General features: G+C 37.0%; 1 long non-coding RNA gene across 1 annotated transcript in view; it reads right to left on the reverse strand.

The window, feature by feature from the left end:
- LOC140531726 (uncharacterized) overlaps positions 1 to 7,461 on the reverse strand; it is a 30,408-nt gene extending 22,947 nt beyond the window's left edge. The window contains exon 1 of the long non-coding RNA XR_011976410.1: positions 7,109 to 7,461. This is a non-coding gene — a long non-coding RNA (uncharacterized lncRNA). The remainder of the gene's footprint in view (positions 1 to 7,108) is intronic.
- Between the last annotated feature and the right edge of the window lie 419 nt (positions 7,462 to 7,880).

Below are 7,880 nucleotides of genomic sequence, written 5' to 3' on the forward strand. Positions count from 1 at the left end.
GAGTGGCAGCCCAGGGAAGGAGTCCAGTGGAGCCAAGGGAATGAGAGCCACTGAGCCCCAGGTATCAGCAGCAGCTGCTCCTGAGACTATCAGCCCGCATGTTAAATGTCTGTAAGTCACCTACTTGAATTTCTGGGAGCCAAAATGGCAGAGTGATGGGTATGTGCTCTCTCCCCCTCCCCTTTTTGACCTTAAAAGAACCATAAAATATTTCCCAAGAAAAATCCTCAAACAGTGGCATCAGCAGAAGGGGCAAACAAATAGTCTCATAGCAGATGAGCATAAGAAAATCACTCAGGAATATTTCTCTTACTGTGGCAGAGGACCAGAGCAAAATGGATTAAAAGCCATAATGCAACAATATGTTGTTTACAAGAAAGACATTTGAAATGGGAGGATACACACAGGGTAAAGGTAAAAGGCTGAAGTAGAATATATTGTGCTTCAGCTGATGTAAGAAAAGCAGGGGTAGCAATCCTAATCTCAGACAAAGCAAAAACAGGAATAGATCTAATCAAAAGATAAGAAAGGAAGCAATATCCTGCTAAAAGGCACCATAGACCATGAAGCAATATCAGTACTAAACACATATGCTCCAAGTGGTGTAGCACCCAGATTTTTAGAGGAGAAGTTAAGGGAGTTACCAGAAGAAACAGACAGCAAAACTATACTAGTGGAGGACCTCAAACTCCCCCTCTCTGAAATTGATAAATCTAACCTTAAAATAAACAATAAAGAAGATAAGGAGGTGAATAAAACTCTGGATAAGGTAGATATGATAAATCTCTGGAGATAACTGAATGGGGATAGAAAGAAATATACCCCTTTCTCAGTGGTACATGGCACACATACAAAAATTGGCCATATACTAGGGCATAAAAACCTCACAATCCAGGGCAGAAAGGCAGAGATAGTCAACGCAACCTTCTCAGATCATAATGCAATAAAAAATTTTATGTAATAAAAGGCTATGGAAAGAAATACAAAAACTAATTGGAAACTAAATAATCTAATCCTAAAGAAGAAGTGGATTAAACAACAAATCATAGGAACAATCAACAACTTCATTCAAGAGAATGACAATAATGAGACAACCTACCAAACCTTATGGGATACTGCAAAAGCAGTTCCTAGGGGAAGATTTATATCTTTGAATACCTACATGAATATAGTAGAGAAAGAGCAGGTCAATAAATTGGGCATGGAGGTGAAAAAGCTCGAAAAAGAAAAAAATTGAAAATCCCCAAGTAAATTAGAAATACTGAAAACCAGTGGAGAGGTTAATAAAATTGAAATTAAGAAAACTGTTGAATTAATAAATAAAACCAATAGTTGGCTTTATGAAAAAACCAATAAAATTGATAAATCTTTTGTCAATTTGATAAAAAAAGAAAGAAGAAAACCAAATTACCAATATCAAAAATGAAAGGGGTGAACTCACCTCCAATGAGGAGGAAATTAAAACAATTATTAGAAATTACTTTGCCCAACTTTATGCCCATAAATTTGACAATCTAAATGAGATGGATGATTATTTTAAAAAATATAAATTGCTCAGATTAACAGGAGAGGAAGTTGAATACTTAAACAACCCCATCTCAGAAAAAGAAATTGAACAAGCCATCAATGAACCCTAGGAAAAAATCTCCAGGGCCGGATGAATTTACAAGTGAATTCTGTCAAACAATTAAAGAACAGTTAATTCCAATACTATATATATTATTTGGGAAAATTGGGGGAAAAGGAGTCCTCCCAAATTCTTTTTATGATACAAATATGGTTTTGATACCTAAACCATGAAGAGCCAAAACAGAGAAGGAAAATTATATACAAATTTCTCTAATGGATATAGATTCAAAAATTTTAAGTAATATTTTAGCAAAAAGAATACAGCAAATTATCACAAGAATAATACATTATGATCAGGTATGATCCATAGTAGGAATACAGGGTTGGTTCAAAGAAAAGCTATTAGCATTATTGATCATATCAACAACAAACCTAACAGAAATCACATGATTATCTCAGTAGATGCAGAAAAGGCTTTTGACAAAATACAACACCCATTCCTATAAAAAAACACTGGAGAAAGCATGGGAATACATGGAATTTTCCATAAAATAATAAGCAGTATCTACCTAAAACCTTCAGCAAGCATTATATGCAATGGACATAGGCTAGATGCACTTCCAGTAAGATCAGGGGTGAAACAAGGATGTCCATTATCACCACTATCATTCGATATGGTACTAGAAATGTTAGCTGTAGCAATTAGAGAAGACAAATAAATTGAAGGAATTAGAATAGGCAAAGAAGAAACTGAGTTATCACTCTTTGCAGATAATATGATGATATACTTAGAGAATCCCAGAGATTCAAGCAAGAAACTACTTGAAATAATAAACAACTTTGACAAAGTTGCAGGTTACAAAATAAACCCACACAAATCTTCTACATTTCTATATATTACTAACAAAGCTCAACAGTAAGAGATAGAAAGAGAAATCCCATTTAAGGCTAGCATAGACACTATAAAATATTTGGGAGTCTATCTGATAAAACAAATCTAGGGACTATATGAACAAAATTACAAGAAACTTTTCACACAAATAAAGTCAGATCTAAGTAAGTGGAAAAACATCAGTTGCTGGTGGGTAGACTGAGCCAATATAATAAAAATGACAATTCTACCTAAATTAATTTACTTATTTAGTGCCATACCAATCAAACTATCACATAATTATTTTCTAATATCAAAATTCATTTGGAAGAACAAAAGGTCCAGAACAGCAAGGCAAGTAATGAAAAAAAAAAATACTAGGGAAGGTGGCCCAGCTCTACCAGATCTCAAATCGTACTATAAAGCAGTAATTATCAAAACCACTTGGTACTGGCTAAGAAACAGAAGGGTAGACAAGTGAAATATGCTAGGTACTTAAGACACAGTAGGCAATGAATATAGCAATCTACTGTTTGATAACCTAAGGACCCCAGCTTCTGGAATAAGAACTCAGTGTTGGACAAAAATTGCTGGGAAAACTGGAAAATAGTGTGGTGGAAACTAGGCATAGACCAATGCCTAACACCACACACAGGAATAAAGTCCAAATGGGTATGTGATACTATAAACAAATTAGTGGATCAAGCAATAGTGTATTTATCAGATTTATGGAGAAGGGAAGAATTTTTGCCTAACAAGAGATGGAAAGCATTATGAAGTGCAAAATGGATAATTTTGATTACATTAAACTGAAAAGTTTTTGGACAACCAAACCCAATGCAACTAAGATTAGGAGGGAAGCAGAAAACTGGGAAAGAATTTTTGCAACTAGCGTCTGTGATAAAGGCCTCATTTCTAAAATATATAGAGAACTTAGTCAAATGTACAAGAATACAAGTCATTCCCCAATTGATAAATGGTCAAAGGATATGAACAGGCAGTCTTCAGAGGAAGAAATTAAAGCTGTCTATAGTCATAAGAAAAAATGCTCTAAATCACTATTAATTAGAGAGATGCAAATCAAACCAACTCTGAGATATCACATCACACCTATCAGATTGGCTAAGATGACAAAACAGGAAGATGATAAATGTTGGAGAAGATGTGGGAGAGTTGGAACACTAATTCATTGTTGGTGGAGCTGTGAGCTGTTAGCTGATCCAACTATTCTGGAGAGCAATTTGAAATTATACTCAAAGGGTTACAAAAATGTACATACCCTTTGACCCAGCAATACAGCTTCTTTTACTGTGGACAATGGGAAAGGGTCCCACTTGTACAAAAATATTTATAGCAGCACTCTTTGTGGTGGCCAAAAACTGGAAATCAAAGGGATGCCCATCAATTGGGGAATGATTGAATAAATTATGGCATACGAATGCAATGGAATACTATTGCGCTATAAGAAACAATGAACAGGAACACTTCAGAAAGGCCTGGAAAGACTTATATGATCTGATGCTGAGTGAAAGGAGAAGAACCAGGAGAACTTTGTACATAGCAACAACCACAATGTGTGAGGACTTTTTCTGGTAGACTTAGAACTTCATTGCAACGAAAGGTCTTAAAAAGTTCTTAATTGTCTTTTAAGGCAAAATGCCTTCCACATCCAGAGAAAGAACTATGGAATTCAGTTGCAGAATGGAGCAGATCATTTTCTTTTGTATTACGTTTTGGTTTGTTATATGATTTCTCCCATTCATTTTAATTCTTCTATACAACATGACTGGTGAAAATGTATTTAATAGGAATGTATGTTTAGAACCTATATAAAATTGTATGCTTCCTCAGGGAGGAAGGTGGAGGGAGGGAAAAAAAATCTAAGTTATATGGTAGTGTTTGTAGTACACTGAAAGTAAATAAAACAAAATCAAAAACAAACAAGAAAACATACTATTCACCTCCAGAGAGAGAACTGATGAACTCTGAGTGCAAACTGAAGCATCATTTTTTTTCACTTATTTAATTACTTTTGTGATATGGCAATCATAGAAATATATTTTGCATGATTTCACAAGTATAATTGAAATCATTTTGTTTGCCTTCTCAATGGGTATAGGAGTGGGAAGGAGAGAATTTGACCTCAAAATTTAACAAGGAAAGAATGCTTAAAATAAGTAATATTTTTTAAAAGAATAGGGTATAACTGGTATGGGTGGTAATGATAGACAAGCTATAAATATAGCATGGAATGTCAAGTAGGGATAATATCTAGAAATGGTATGACAATGTCCAAGGGAACTGTTGACACATTTTGAAATCTAAATTCCTGATGTTTTAAAGCTATTGCTTTATGAAATCTAAAGTCTAGAAATTTCCCACTCAGAGAAGGACCCTAGGACATGACAGTTTTGAGGAGGTATTGATCAAGAATGAAGCCCAGAGAAATCTATCCACAGTTAATTGCAGGTAGGACTTCATTATTACCATCCACCCAATAAGTATAACAAAGTCCAGACATAAGAAGTTCACTGAGATAATAGAAGTTTCCAGGTTTGAAAAGGAAGATAAACTTAGTCAGGTAGGGGACCTGACATTGACCAGCAGCATGGATGACCCAAACTCTGAGAGGGAATTCATGGCAATTTACACCACAATAAATAGACCAGTTTGAGGGTATACAAAGAGATGAGATATTGCTCTAAGACCATAAGGGAAATATTAAAAGAAAAAACACTTCAGTGTCAAAGTATTGCTACTCATCCTTTGATTTCTAAGAAGACCAATCACATCACAGAGTGATGACTTGCATGTAATTAGATTTAAGTGAGGCAGAGTTGTGCAAAGTTATCAACCTCACTCTCCCTTCAAGAAGTCACTGAAGTCCAATGGCAAGACAAAAGTCAGAACTGATGGTGGCCCAGGACAAAGAGGATGATGTCATAAATATCTGACAAAGTTTTGAGTATTCCACAATCTCTGCTTCAGTTGTCTTCATGGTCTTTGGAACCAATTGCTATAAGTTACCCATTCCACAAGGGAAAGTCTTCACATGGTTCCCCTAACTCGCCAGTGAGTTCAAGGCTTGTAAGATACCCTCAACCTGGTTTATCCCATCAGCTGAGACAGTTTTACCAGGGTGTAGCTACTATGCATGCTGCAGCTTTGAAGTTATAAGTGAGAGTTGGAAGACAGGTGGACACCAAAGGTGGGTAAGAAGCCCTCAAAAACATTAAGCAATCCCTCACACTAGAGGTGTTTGTCCTACCTGAACAACTGTTCAAAAAGCTAGATTTCTTTTAAGCCAACAAAGACAAAAAAGGCAGGCCCATTACAAAGGGAAGGATATTCCTGAAAAGACTGAAGCCTCAAATCTCATCACTCTCATTTACTAGTAACCTCAGGCAAATCACTTGGACTCTTGGGAGCCTTAGTTCCTTCATGTGTGAAATAGTCAAAAATTATACCTTATATGACTATTTTAGAGTTTTTTTGAGGATCTAATGAAACATATGTTAAAAGTATTTTGTAAACTGTTAAGTATAAATGTAAGTCATTATATAATGATTTAGGATTATAACATTCTCAGACCAATCTGTGACTTAGATCTTACATTCTACTTAACTAGACCCCTCTGCTAATACCAGTGAGTCACAAATCCTTGGGGATAAGAGAATCCAAGGGAGTCAGACCTTACTGAAGCAAATGGACACCCTTACTGAGGCAACTGGACACAGTAAAAGACCCAAGCCCACCCAGATAATATCGCACTATTGGCTAGTGAGGAATTCTAGGTGAATTTCTAGGTGAAAACCTCTGATTTTATATAATGAGGCAAAGTATAGTTAATCTAACGATTTAAGGCCCAGTAAGTGCTTTCTCTGATAACTAGTCCAGGTTGCCTTTAAATAGAGAAAAAGGGAATCCTTAGCTATAGCCAGGATCAAGAGCATTGAGCTACAACCCCTTGACTCAGTCTTTATGGAGGATAAATATGTACTAATCTGTTCTCCTGACATGTCATCTCTGCTACAGCTCCTGTCATTATGGGCCACATTCATGGCCTGAGGTGTGCAGGAAACCTGAGCTCAAGTTATGCCCTGCCTGCCAGATCATTTTCAATATGCCTGAGCTGCTTCTCTGTACCCACTGATTCAACCTCACTGTCTAGGCTGACAGAACAGTATTAACTTTTTGGAATTTGAGAGTCTTGGCAGAGGCATGTGGAAGATAATCAAATTCTTATTGGAAAAGGAAGATATATACATATATATATATATATATATATATATATATATATATATGTATGTATACACACACACACATATATATATTCTATGTGTATGTATGTACATACATATGTATACATAATAAAAATATATATAAAATAGGATATATAAGTATATGTAATAAGATATAGATATATAGATATATATAGGAAGGGAAAGAAAGTCATTTTCTCTTTTTGGGGACCAGAGAGAGATGCAACATATTAAAACTGACATAGAGATGGGTGAAGAAAGGGAAAAGTTTCCAGTGAGGTAATAATGATAAAGGTTTATTTTTTATTTATTTTCTTAGTTAAAAATTTTTTTCAGGGGGTAGATCCAAGATGGCAGAGTAGATAGACACACATATACTAGCTCCCCCCCACAGCCCATAAAATACCTGTAAAGAAAGATTCTCAACCAATCCTAGAGCAGCAGAAGTCACAGAACAACAGATGAGATTTCCAGCCCAGGGTGACCTGAAAGGCCAACGAGAAACATCTGTCGCACTGGATGCGAAGCAGAGCCCAGCCCAGCATTGGCCACACTGCGTGGATGTGAGCAGTCCTGAGTCGGAATCCCCAGTCACAGTAGCAGTAGTTCACAGATACCTCAACCCACAGGCGACAAAGGTCAGTGATGGGGATTTTTCAGCTGGCCAAGAAGGGAGAAGGGCCTTTCCATAGCTCCCACCTTAGGCAGTGGCCATGGAGGCCACATCGGGCAAGCAGCAGCAGTTCCCACAGCAGCCACTGCAGCAGCCCACATCCATTGTTGGATCATAAAACCCCTGGAGGCACTGAGCAGCTGATTCTTACCTCAGCCCTGTATAGAGGCCCTGGGGCAAGCTGATCTTTATCTCACACTGAATGGTGGGCCTGCCCCTGCAGCTTATCCAAATCTCAGCCCCCAGTCCTGGCTTGGCAGAACTGGAGGTCAGGTGGTTGTGAAGAGGAAATTTGCTAACATTCTGGGCACAAATATCTATCTCTGCTCCCAAACCAGTGCACATGCTTGATTGTGCTACCTTGGAGGAACTGAGATCTCACAGATCCCCAGAGTGTACCCTACTCTTGACAAAGGAACCAAAAGTCAAGGAACTGGTTGGGAAAATGCCCAAAAAAAGGGAAAAATATAAGACCATAGAAGGATATTTTCTTGGTGAACAGGTA

This window comes from Notamacropus eugenii, chromosome 3 (genome assembly GCF_028372415.1).
Source record: "Notamacropus eugenii isolate mMacEug1 chromosome 3, mMacEug1.pri_v2, whole genome shotgun sequence".
Taxonomy (NCBI): Eukaryota; Metazoa; Chordata; class Mammalia; order Diprotodontia; family Macropodidae; genus Notamacropus; species Notamacropus eugenii.